The sequence below is a fragment of the Tympanuchus pallidicinctus genome, unplaced genomic scaffold (assembly GCF_026119805.1).
Source record: "Tympanuchus pallidicinctus isolate F22 unplaced genomic scaffold, pur_lepc_1.0 scaffold3, whole genome shotgun sequence".
Lineage (NCBI taxonomy): Eukaryota > Metazoa > Chordata > Aves > Galliformes > Phasianidae > Tympanuchus > Tympanuchus pallidicinctus.
In genome coordinates, this window is record NW_026294747.1 from 31,159,715 (window position 1) to 31,173,879 (window position 14,165).

At 33.1% G+C, this 14,165-nt stretch overlaps 1 long non-coding RNA gene across 1 annotated transcript; it reads left to right on the plus strand.

The window, feature by feature from the left end:
* The first annotated feature begins 473 nt into the window (after positions 1 to 473).
* Positions 474 to 9,160, plus strand: LOC128085923 (uncharacterized). Its single transcript, XR_008209165.1, has 3 exons — positions 474 to 513; positions 2,487 to 2,585; positions 8,608 to 9,160. It is a non-coding gene; the product is annotated as an uncharacterized LOC128085923 (long non-coding RNA).
* The last annotated feature ends 5,005 nt before the right edge of the window (positions 9,161 to 14,165 follow it).

Consider the following 14,165-nt stretch of genomic DNA (forward strand, 5'->3'; position numbering starts at 1 on the left):
TTTTGCTTAGCTTACTGAAAATTGACAAATGTATTTCTGTATTGACTAGTTATATTGACCATTATAAAATGGTCAGTAAGCAACCTTTACACTACTTGACCTGAAAGAAAAATAAGTTTTGAATTGAATTGATAAAAAATTTATTTCTGGCGCACATGAAAAATTATTTATTTTTATGGATGACATTATTAGATTCAACATTCACAAACAGTGAGAATACATTTCGATACATTCTCTGTACTGCTTAGGTCATGGAGCCGATCAGAAATGTCAGGTGAAGCAAAACATTCCGCATAGCATATAGGAATTGTTAAGTCACAGCCTGAGCCAGTCATTGAGCAGCTGGTGAAGGGACACCACCAGCCCTGGGAGCACAGGTGAAAGTAATTCACCTGTGCCAATGGAAGGGGTGGAACCCTATGCCTCATTTAAGGGCTGTCTGCCACATAAGAAGGTTCTCTACCTTGAGATCCCTCTTTTGGAGTATTTGTTAAGCCCTCATCCTTGGGACAGGTAATTAAATTTTTGTTTATCTATGACTGGATTGTGACTTTCACCCTTTTATTGGGTGAGTTAGAGGTGGATATCTGTTGTTGGATATCTGTTCTTTTCCCTATATGTGGTCATCTTTGTCTTTCTTCAGACTGTTAAAAACTTCCCTTCATATTTATGTGCAAGAAGTAATTTTAATTGATTTTGCACAATTAATACTCAAAAGTCAGTTAAAAAAAATTACTCTGGAGTGTTACAGAGAAAGGGAAATAAATGCTATTTAATTTAAATTATTCATTTAACACTATGTTAACTACTGATACAAAATAAAATTGATGCCTGACTGTGTATCTCACCTCAACCACAATGTGGTTTCTCCACCAAGAATGTCAACAGTTTAGGGGCTGGTTCAGCCAGTTCTGTGATTAGGGAGGCAGAGGGATCCACAGATTCGTGCCTCCAGAAAGGGGAAACAGGAGACCCTGAATAATTAAAAACATCGGCAACGATCAGAGGAGAAACAAACTAATTTACCAAATATGGTATCTGAATACGAGATAACACAATAAATATATAAAATCCTATATAATTAGAATTGAAGCAAATTAATCAAATATAATGAGAGAAAAAGTGTCTGAGAACTGAAGGCCTTGCGATACACTGAGGTGAGATGTGCAGTCGAGTCAAGCAGCAGTGAGGAGAGCCTGATGATTGAAAAGAGAGACATCAGGTGACCTACTGAGGCCTTATGTATATTCTTCCTGAGCAGGAATAATAACAGATCAGCAACCAGTCTTCTGGGGAATGTAGTTCTTCTTCTCTTCTGGCACAGGTATCCAGACTTGGGGCATTAACTCTTCCACTCCCAGTGGACTACATGATGTTATGATGTGGACTACTGATAACCAAAATCATAAAACCATGATAGTAACTCACTATCTTCAGTTAAAATATGATTTTCAGGACTTCAATTCACAGACCAAAGAAATAATTCCCTTTAGATATAAACTATGTACATATTCATGACCAAAAATTATTTTAATATGTAAAATTATCACTGAATATAACTTACAATTGATTTTGTTTAAATACAGAAAGTTTATTCAAGTAAACATTTCATAAGATCCTTTCATGCATACAATAACCTAAATGTTGTAGATGGACTAACATAGAGTATTATAAACTATTAGATTCATAAAACTATTAAAGTCATATACTGGCAGTGACATCAAAGTCTAATACACTTTCTGATATGCAAGCACGCCTTACTATGTGACTTTTAGATGCTCTGACGCATGCAAAGGTGTAATCTGCACCCACAGTCTTTACTTGTAGCATATGTGTATTTTGGGAAAGACAGACACATAAAACACTAGAATTTTTGCTTCAGGGTCAAAGTTGATATGGATGACAAAGAAAGCTAACCACCAGGGAGTCAGTCTAAATGGCTAAATGATAATAGAAGTCATTCTTAGTTTCATGTTGAAATGAGATGTTATGTGTTACTCAAATTCATTTTTTGAAACAGTGACAACAATCTTGATTCTTACAGATGACTTTATTTTTACAAAGCTTGTAAGATAACTAGAGCCAAAAAATTTGTAGGTTTGGGACCATAAATAATACTGTTTTCATATCCAGTCTGATTTGAAGTAATAAGTGAACAGATAAAAAGATGGAAGTAAAAAGTACATAAACACTTTGTATACTCTGATTTTACAGAACTGAAAATTTGTAGAATTGTTGATTTGACCCATACGAAGTGCACTTTATTTTCATATCCATACTGCTCAGTGCTTACTGTTAATATTTGATATTACAGATTTGTATAGTGAAAAGGACAAAAGAATTAAATTCTGAGAAGTTTGTGATCAGTCAGTTTAGAAAGCATATAAGGCATCACTGTTCAGAAGGGGGTGATGAAGGGAGTATTATTGCATTCAGACATTATTGGGAATCTGAAGATCTAGTTGCTTTTTCTTTTTCCTCAACAGATTTCATACGTGATCTTCAGCACATCATTTTGGATTTGATTCAGCACCAAGATAATGACAATCTAAATATTTTGGTGCTAGAAGTTCTGTACAGTAGAGGTGAGTAGCAGTGACATTTCAATGAGGAGTTGTGCATTTGTTGTGATGTGCTTTGATATCCTCAGATGTCAGAAAGAATAGAGATGCACTGTATTTATTACTGGTGTTTTGTTTCCAATTCTGTCATCTGCTAATGGAGCTAATATGCTGTAAGAAAGGTTTTGAAGGCTCATAGTGAGAGTACTTCCAGAAAAAAAAAAGTGCTAGTTTTGAGCATATCCCTTATATATTCTATGAACGAAACTTGACCAAAAGATACTGATACTATAGCTCACTTTAAATTTTTGATGGAAATACCATGTCACTATTGTGCTGTATTTTGCAATATATCTAATTTCAGGTAGTTGATGAATTTCAAATATCTATGCTATAGCACTCATCCTCTATCTTTGTACATGCAGAGGAAAGAGTATGATGATTCTTCATGAAGCAGGAAAGATTTTTCAAATGTTTCTACTCCTATTTAAGCTGAAACTTAAGAAAAGTGACTTAAAGACTCTTACATATATTACTACAAAATATTTGAAGCTAGAATCCTCTATATTTGTGGTGCTGAAAAAAAAATCTGGTGTAGGAAAAATAAACTAGAAATAGAAGAACTATCACCAGCTCTCTCATTAGTTATTGTACGCATTTGATTTCATGCGTTATGGAAAAAGGGAAAGGAAACTGTAAAAGAGGATGAATTCATATGTGTTTTCTTTTTTAATAAAACAATACATTTTAAAATTTATAATGAAACATGTTTCAGTTAAGGTTAAAATCTTTGTTTTGATATCTCATAAAAATCAAATTCCCCCATGGAAAAAAAAATAATTTAAAAGATGCATTTTCCAGTAAAAAAAAAAAACTGGCTGAAGAAATGCATAATTTAGGGAGATTTTTTTTTTCAAAATACCTTTGATGCCACAGCAAGATCTGGATTAAATTCTTCAAATTCCTGTCTTATCTGCCTGCATTCTTACTTATAAATATTGTTTTGAAGAATCTATTTTCTCATTCAAATAAATTAGTCTGAGTTACTTACAATTTTGGAATCTTCTGATAAGTGAACAATCAAAATATTCTTAAATATAGAAATGTTGTTAAAGATATGGATGTCTGCTATTGGCTTGCTGCATAAAACTCTTTTGCAGAGTTTCTCTGCAGCATGAAGATGTTATGAGAAACCTTCTCACAAATTGATTAATAATCCAGAGCTACTGAACTTCAGCTGAGTGAGCAATTAAACATTCCAAACAGCAGTGAACCTTCAGAAATAATTTATGATAATTTTATGCACAAGAGCTCAGTGGCTTTTTAATTTGATAGAATGTTAGTAGCGTAGATTTCTAACAAGGGAGTTTCAGTGCTTCATACATCACTGAGATTACTTAAACATTTCAAATGTGGCTGATGAATGAAGTTTCTTGAGATGAGGGGAGATACAGAAGGTGTCAGAAGGTTGAGATTATTCATCATATCAATTATTGGAAGTGGATGCATTGACATCATACTCCCAGCTCGTATTTTACAGCCATTATAAAGACAGAACAGAAATAACAGACTTGGTGGACTGCAGAACTGTCAGGATATACAACTTCCTCTTTCTCTTTGGCCTTATTCTGTGACCACTCAATGTTAGCACTTCCACGTGTTTCTTTGAAAGTCCTGTATAGTATAGAACAGGAGAAGTATCATTTTTTGGATATCATTAGTTAATTTCTGATTAAACACCTCAAATAGATCAGAAAGAAAAGAGTTTAGTTAAAATGAATGCAAACTGTTTTTGTCAACAGTGTAAATACTGGCACTTTTGCTGTAAGGAAGCAACTTTGAAAACGTTCTTCCAGATATTTTTTTGTCTTTTTGTTTTTTTCCAGAAAACTGCATAGGGTAGCATGTTCAGTATTTTTAATTCTTAGATATTTCCTCTTCATTCTTTTATTTCTTTTTTTGGCAAGCAAAGTATAGTGTTTTAATCTTGGATTTCTGACATAACAGCTTGAAATATATTAAGCTAAAGTAAATGACATAAAAGGGTTGTCTTTATATTATGAACAAAGGTAGTCTCTTCTGTGAACAGACAACTGAAGCATTCAGAGACCATGTTGAAGATAATAGCCAGTTGATGAGATTTGCTTTTTATTTAACCTACAGTAAAGATCCTGACAATGAATCATCATTTCACATACACAGAAGGGTAACTGGATGAGTTAGGAACTGAATGCTGGAAAACAGTGGTGAAATATAGGCAAAAATAAAAAGATTTCTAGAAGCAGGACAGCTGTCTGCTACTTAAACTCTTCTCAAGTGAGAGATCACTTTACCTGTATAAAGCAGTATAAATCAAAACAGTCCTCAAAGCTCTGGAACTATGCAGACAGAGAATGATAGGAGAATGATAGGTGGGAGGGTGGGAGTGCTTGCACAGACATGGCTTCAAATCCTATCACAGACTAGATCTATTACGCTTAGGTTAATGAAAACAGCTGTATGACTCTCTGTGTCTTCAGCATTATTGTTGCAAGAGCTGACTCCTGCACATCTCCAAATGTAGTGTCACCACCTATAAACATAATTGAATGAACTCTAAGTTAAAAAAACAAAACAAAACACTAAAAAAAAACCCTTAAAAATAACTAATAAAAAAGCATGACTTAGAGAACTTATCAAATTAAAAGATTTAATTTTTTTTCACCTAGAAAATGGATTTAAATAGCCTTGAAAGACAAAAAGTTGCTATGAGTTTGAAAGTTGCTATGAGTTTGAAAGCTGCTCTGAAAGTAGTGCCTCCCATTTTGTTATATTGATCCATGACATAAGAGGCAGATGTTGATGGCCTGAAAATAATGGTGGAATCTTCATGTAAGTAGTCCAATACATTTTGTTATTGTGTGACAAAATGGCGGTTGAGGGGTGGTCTGAAGCAAAATAGAGGTAACCTCAATATCCTCCTCCTTTGTAGGAATCTCTAGCACTCTTTCTATCTGACTCAGAAGGATTGAGTTTAGTAAGAAGGCTGAATATTGATGTAAAAGTCTCCCATCGGCAGAGTTATATACCAGACATGTAGCAGGTGTTCTTCTTAGTCTCGCACTCAGTTACAGGGATGATGTAATTTTTCTTTTTTTTTTTTTTAACTGAAAATGTACGAAGAAAATGCTCTGAAAATCTTTTTTCATCAAAGTTAGTTTCTAAAAAATATATTAAGGAAGCAATAGTGCAATTATCTTTTAAAAAAGGTATGCTTACATATTTAGAGAATAAATCAAATCTCTAATAGAAAAATGTTAGTCTTGCTTCCAACACGTCAGTACAGTCTTACTTTCTAAGCCTGATGTTTCCATAATGTGCCAACTAACATTGAACAATTTTTCATTTGTCTTAACAAAGAGATAAAACAATTCTGAAGTTCCACTTTACTAGTATACTATAAAGAAAAAAATATTAATTTAGTCAACAGTACTATAACTATGAAAAACAATACAGACCTAACACCTACAACAGTCTTCTGACAGGAATACTGTGGTTCAATTTTGGCAGCTGTATTTATTATTCTTCAGGCAAATCTGGCAACAACTCTAAGTCATGGAAATAATAGGAAAACAGCAGTCCTTTCTTATGCAGTATGTCTATTTCAATACAAAGTTAATCTACCTTTTAATAGGCTAAAAAGGGGTGACCTGGATGAATGGGATATCTTAAGCATCCCAAAAAGTATTATAGTTGTTGTCTTTGCCCCATTTAGTATCTTGATATTTTTTTTCTTTCTTTATTGAGGTGTCAATGAGAGTAATGAGTGTCAGTTACTGAATGGTAGTTCTGCTCCAAGATTAGTCATTAACCTTCTCCTCTTTATTGACTAATATTAGGATTTACATTGTTATTGTTTTTGCAGAGCCTGGGATCTCACAATAATTAAAGTCAAATTTAAAATAAACAGTTATGTCCAACATGGGTTGTTGAAATTCCCTGCAAGCATTCTTGATTAATGCCTAGATTTCACTTAGACCTAATGCTACTGCAATTCTAAAATTTCTAACTTTGAAAAGGAGAAATTGCATGAAAACAAACAACCTTTTTTGTTGCAGCCCAAAGCTTTGCTGGAAAATTTTGCCACAGGGGACATCAAATACACAGGGAAGACCTTGTATTTCTTGTAGAAGCTCATGCTTTATTTCAGCAATCTCTTAGGAGCCCTGCACTGCCAAAGAGCCCTGGCTTTCTGCCTTTCCCTGCTGTAACCCTAGTCCTAACCTGAACTTGGTTGCAGAGTTTTTAGTACACTTTTCATAATAAATAACATAATAAATATGATCCAAAGCTGCAAAAGTTAAATTAAAAATCCAGCATTAGGAGAAATTATAGATTATTATTTAATTTTAGGACTACTTTTGCTCCCTACTTATTGCTCCCAAATAATTCTCTTGAACAAGTTTTCTATTCCACGTAAAGTAATTGGAGTTTGCTGTCTGATTTTTGTTGATCTAGAAAATTACAGGACATTGTTTTGATGATAATTTTTCTGAGGGAATGATACTGTTAACACATTTTATGAATACTTCTTTGAATTTTACATTTAAAGTCATCAAAAATTAATGCCAGTGAAACTTGAGTGTCTCAGTATTTGCAGAAATGACGCAAAAGAATTGAATGTTTTTCAGTTCAGAGCATATAAAAACTAGCGTGAATGAAGTACAGAGACTTTTTTTTTTTTTTTTTACTACTGATCTATTTTAAATATTATGACTTCTTCACAGTAAGAACTGGTATCAAGATACAGATTTAGAGTCTCTAGCAATATCAATTCTATTTATGAAATCCTGGTTAAACACCTAAGCAGTGTTACTCAGATAATTCAGCTGACTTTGACCTCAGGACTATTCTTCTGAGTAAAGTTACTCTCATATAAGCTCTCTTGTTTGCAAGAGAGATCGTTGTATTTGCTGTTCTGAAACAATTTTATTCCTGAATCCACTTTACGAAGTATGAATACAACTTAGTAAAGATCATGTATGTTCAAAGAAAGTATTAAGAAAGTGTTTTTTCTGCATTTTAACACATTAATGCATTTTATAATGTTTTTATAATGTATTTATATAATTATATCTAGAATACATACAGAAAAGTAAAAATACAGACAGAAATTATAGTATGGTTTGAAATTACAAGATTAATAACCTGGGAATGACAGAAATGCTCATTATTTAGAAATAGCCAGGTGAATTCATGGAATAAAGATTAAAATTTTCTATGATATATTCCTAATTTAAGTGGAAAGAAAAATGCAGTAATCTCAACTGCAATACTTCCACTGAGCTTGCTTATTTCAGAATCAAGTCCTAGAAAGCAAAATTGTAACTTAAAAAAGGATGTGAGGGGATTTTTTGCTTAATTTGGGTTGCTCAGTAGAGCAGCCAAGAGGAAAACAAGTGACAACCAAAAGAGAAATAAAAATCAAATTATTTCTCATATGATAATGAACAGAGTGATTTTGGAATGGAAGTTATGAAGGATACAACAATAAATTATATGATAGACTTTCAAAAAGGAGAAAGAAATAGAGACATTAATGACATCTTCCTTCAATTCCTGCCACATGAACTTGAGGACAAATTGTTCAAATTTCAAAAAGTTAATTACAACACACATCTAAACTTCAATTACTTAGAAGATAATGACACCAGCATTATGTGTGTATATATACATAGATCTGTTAGTAATGTAGTAGCTATTTTTCATTGTATACTTCTACTGCTTGACACATCAGTTGACATCCTAGTGTGAGATGAACAAGTGAAGAGTCAGCCCTGAAAGTGGTACCTGTTCTAAAGGCATGCATACAGTGGTTTCCCTGGCAACTGACACATGTGAAGCTCTCTCTCAGAAGAGCTTTTTTCCTCATGTATTCATACTTCTCTGTACAGGATTTTAGTTCATACATTTATATGTAGGTTCAGGCTACAGAATTTATCAATCAAACTATAGCTGCATAATTTCAACCTGATTTTTCTGACTTTTATTATTTTTTGCTTTCCAGCAGCTTATGATGAACATTTCCTGATGAATGGAAATGTTGTCTGACAGTGCTTTTTGTTCTATTTGAGATATACAAATCACTGCTGAAAATTTACAGAACATCTACATGAATTTTGGAAGTATGAAAAAAGCCTGTACTGGCAGTGGGGAGATGCCTATCTACAATGAAGTTGGAGAATGATCTAACTAAGGAGACCCAGATTGACCTTTCCAAATATCTGGCATTAAAATGCATGTACATGCATAATTAATATATGTAGCCATACTATAATTTTTATTTTTATTATCGATTCAACTTGATGTAATTTCTAGGTATTAGCATCCCCATTTGACAAATGTGGGGAATTATCTCAATCATGTTAGCTGTGATTGTTCCAATCATTAATTGAAGCCTCTTCATTTTGGAATTTATTTTGAATCAGACTTGAATGTTGTAAGGTGCTGCCGTGTTACAAAAAAAAAAAATCTATAACTGACCTTCAGATTTCATGTAAGTAGCTTGCATTAAGCAGTGGGCTGTGTATCTTATATAGTATTAGTACAGTAGACAGCTGGATGTAGTAGATAGATAAAAAGGGGTTCATTATGCTCCATTAAAAGACTACTTCCCGATTATGTTAAAGTTTGGAAGGTTACTTTTTTTTCTCTAGGCCCCTTATAGTATTTTTTAACTTAGCTTGTGCTGAATTGGTTGGACATGTTTTGTTCCTCATTACATTTTACACTGACACAGCTATTTCATTTTCACTGGTGTAGTAATTGGTCTAAGAGCAAATCTAAAGGCCATTGAAGTTATTTGGTGATCTTATGTCCACAGAGAGTCAGGAATCATTTTACATGATACCTCTTCCTTCTGTCTTATTCTCGTAGCAGAAATAATACCTTGCGACACTACTGGCCTTTTCAGCTTTGAAAGGGACTTGTATTTATATGTCAGAATCAGATTCAGAAGCTTTTCATGTGCTTTCACTTCTGGGCAACTAAGCATGCCTAATGATGCTAGCAGATCTCATCCTACATGTGACACAGAAAGCCTAATTTCCTTCTGATTCTCATATTTTACCACTGAGAGTCTAAACCAGGGCCTTCTGTACTTCTGGAAAGATTCCCATATTTTATCTGGCTTTGATATAGGTTTTCAACTTCTGCAGATTTTTTTCATTCCTTACACTAACAAGTATGCATGTTTATATCCATCAGTAAAAGGGAGGAAAAAAACTCCCTTCCATACCAGTGAGTATTATTTGTAACAAAAAATAGCAGGAATAAAAAAAAAAAACTGTTGTCAAAGAAGCTGAGCTTGGAATAACAAATATTTTATAGGACTGTTCTGCACTTATTCACTTTATTTTGAATTTCTAGCTCTACCTTATCTCCTTTTGCACCTTTTTCTGTTTTGTTTGTTGTTTTTTTTTTTTTAAATATCATTACTAATTAGTAAACCTTGTCTCTATAGTGTTTCTGTTCTGCTTTATTTTTCAGCACAATAACCATGCTAACGTACAGTGAGGTTAAATGTGAAGCATAGGTAATCATTTGTCAGTGTTCCAAGCAGTATTCAGGGACATTTCAAAATGTTTTTTGTGATTTGGGCTTCCAGCTTTAAAATGTGATGTATAATTGACATTTTGATACTTCGAGGCCATGGTGTATTCTCACACTTCCATGAAAAAACCTCAACTTGCTGACACAATCAGGAAACAGATGGTGACAAAGATTCTGTATTTAATATGCCAATCATTATGCTTTAACTACATATTACCATCTCATTCATGAGGCCACTATATGAAGGAATTTTGCTGTGTAAATCAATCAAGAAGTCTTCAAAAAAATTTTAAATATAATTTAGTACTTTTTTATTCTTTCCATGTTTTATTATATTTGGGGTGGACTATTTATGCATTTTATTATGCATGAAAAATGCTTTGACAACTGCATGGCTAGAATAGATGTCAACAATGGAATTTTCACTATAGATATTTTTAACAGAGAGACCAAGAAATGACTTGGCAACTGAAGTCAGAACATCTTCCATTCTTCACTATAGTCCTTAATCCAAAGGGAGTGACATAGTAAAACATTACGAGGAATGATGTTGAGTAGGAGGATGGATTCTGTAACGTGGCCTCATAACTACTAAAACCTGGACTTCAGTCAAAATTTCTGCTCAAGAAAACCACAGATGGCAGATTACCAGTATATTTCAGTTAGAACTAGCACTGGATTTGAAATCATTGAGTATGTGAGCCAAGCATACCTCTTTTCCAGTTCTGAAAATAGTTATCTTTGGAGAGTTCCTGATTCAGAGTCGCATCATACAGTACTGAGTTCATCCCTTCACAACTGAGCAAGGATCCTCTGTGGTTCAGGAGATCCTTTGAAAATGTTTAGTCCATTATTAGAACTAGTGAGAAAAGGCTTTAGTTTTGTCCTGCCGTATGCAGAAAATGCATCTTTCCTGATAAGAGCCAAACCTTCATGTTCAGAGGAAGCTTGAGTATAGTTGGCATTGTTTTATTTCAACTTGTTATTTTTAATGGGATAAGAAATGGAAAAATAAAAAATAAAACTTGCCAAGCTCAATGTAGCTATGTAACATATAAGCTCCTATTAGCCATAGGCTCAGATTTATTTTTTGTTTTATTACTTATCAAAGGTAGTGGCTTACATACCTTGCACTATCTAGATAGCTGTCTTGGAATGTCAAAAGTCAAGGTTACATCAGCTCTTGACTTTATCCAGGTTGTATGATGTACAATGTCACTATAACAGAGCACTTCCTTCTTTTTTTCTGGGGGATCTTGATTCATAATGAGTTCAACTAGGGAGTAGTGAGATTGAGATAAAGAGACTTACGCAGCAGCTCCTATTTTAGAGAAACAGGTGTTGGCTTTGATTAGAGAAAAATGACATCATCTAAGACAGAGGAGAAAAAAAAAAAGCAAAGGGAAAGGAAGGCAAAAATAGAAAAAGTGGCAACTAGACGCAAATACATTTGCACATATAAAGCTGTTCTAATGAGAGCCAAATTGATTTGACATTCAGTGGCAGTTTGAAGCCAAAAAAAGCATAGCAGCCTACAAAAGGCCCAGCTCATTGTTTATGGAGTGTCATACTTCATCATCTGTGAGACCAATAACAGTGATGGGAAGACCTTTAAAAACAGGGAGTTTGCACAGAATGGCTGTGTGGATACTGCTGATGTCAGATCCAATAGAATGATTGTGAGATATTTCCTGAATTGAAATCGCAATTATGAGATGAAGTAGATGCTCTCTACAGACTATACCTTTGAAAACAGAATTTGGTACTTCATTAGAGTTCTTGGATATTTTCTTCTAGACATGCAGAACAATACTTATCCTATGTTGAGTAGAGATTGTCTAACACCCATGAAGAAAAAACAACAAAAAAAACCCCATAACCTGCAAATGCTGCTTGCACTACATGGAAATTTTCTTTAAGAAAAGGAACTTTGCATAATATCATGTAAATTTATGTAGGCACTTCTTTAATTCCTATTTCCACAAGTAACTTGTTAATTATTTTTACAAAAAAATTGTTTTGAACTTCTATTAAAATAGTAGACTACTGTCATCAGTATGCTGAGGAATATATTTTTTCCATCTCTGCTTTCAGTTAGAATATTTGATGAGGACTGATACGTTTGTTAAATATTGGTGAATACTAACATGAGTAAATAAGCCTTAAGAAAAAAAAAAAAAAAGAAAACACCAAAAGAGAGAGAAGCTATAGTTATAGTCTATATTTATATGTCTATAGTGTGTGTAGAAAAAAAATCTCTCTCCTCTCTCTGCCTTGTAGCTATGAGATCTGCCTAGATATTGCAATATTGATATTAAATTCTGATATTAATATTTCTGTTTAGATTTCACTGAAAAATCTCTTTCTTTCTTAGAGGGAAATTCAGGTATTTCACTCTTCTGTGTTTCAATACTCTAATAATTCAATGGAATACAAATAGACAGTAATTTACATTAGCGTGTCCTTAATCCCATTTTACACCTAGTATCTAATATGGCTTCATAATTCAAAAGGCACTGCCAGGGTGACCAAACTTATAACAGATGGTACATCTATAAACAAGTAATGGAGAGACAGGTTTGGTGGTGATGAGTCTGGGTGAATAAATGAAACATCTTCTTTTACTCATATTAACAAAGTTCAGTTTAACTTTTTAAAATTTTTTTTGCAGATTTTTGTCTATTTCCTGTAAATATTTGAGTGTGTGTGTGTTTATGAGGAGGAACACCCAGCAAAATAAAATAAATCAATCAATAAATCAAAATGTTTTAATAAGCATAAAAAGATAAACTTATAACTATATTAAATACCTTATTCTGATACATGTATATATGGTGTACATTGGCTATGAATTATATATGTGGATGTAATTTTTCCTGTGGTAGTTCTATGTTGTGAATTATATGATTGTTTTTCTTTTTCCACATTTGAGAATTATGTGATGCTGGAATAAAACACAAATTTGGATAGTACAAGTTAGATTTCTAAATTCATTCTCTGGTACAACCTGGACATCCAAGCCTAGGCAATATCTATTCTGACATAGCCTTTATTTCAGTTTTCAGGAGAAATAAGGTTGCTCTTAAGCTGACTGATTTCGTAGTCTAAAGTACTTCAGTGGTGGCATTTAATTTTATTGCATTAAAAATTAAAATACATTTGTTATGGTAAGCCGTTCAACAAGTTGATATCTCTTTTGGTAAATACAAAATCAGTTTGGGATGATCAAAGAAATGCATTGCTACACAGTTTTGCTGGATGTTGTTAAATCATTTAAAATATCACCTTTTAGGATTTAATGTCAGAATTATAACACCACAGAAGTGAATGGGAGCAATTTACATTTTGCTTACAGCTATTGTTTCACACTGTCTGAAGATTCAAGCTATGTCTTTCACTGCTGAGAAACAATGTGATTACATCAAGCAATGTAAACTTCTATAATCCAGTGAAAACAAGAAAAAGACAAATTTCACTTTAGTATATTCAGTCAAGGTTAACCTCAGACCCATATCTGCCATTTTATCAACCATATAAAGAGATAAAAATGATACGACTCGTATTTTACATTGGGACAATCTATTATGGGAAATCATACGTTGTCAAAAATGAACATATAGTCTTTGTGAGAGAGCATAATTACCTGCTGCTCAGACTGGAAGCTTCTTTCCACAACTCTATGCTGTTACTTTAGAAATTGTCCTGCACTATTTTTGTGTTTTCTTTGAAACCTGTGAAAGCAATAGTATGAAATTTTTATATTAAAAAGTAAAAGAGGGAAGCTAAGGAAACTAATGTATATTATAAAAAAAAAAAAATCGAAAACATGCAAAATGCAATGAATCAGTTATGTTAACTAAGCCAAAGTATTTTTTCACATATATAGCCACTGTCTGCTTTCCACACAATATCAATACCAAATATTTTTGTAGGAGAAATTACAAAATCATATTGAAGGATGAATATGTAAGATTTGTATTTTGGTGGAAAATTCACATATCAGATAAGCGATTT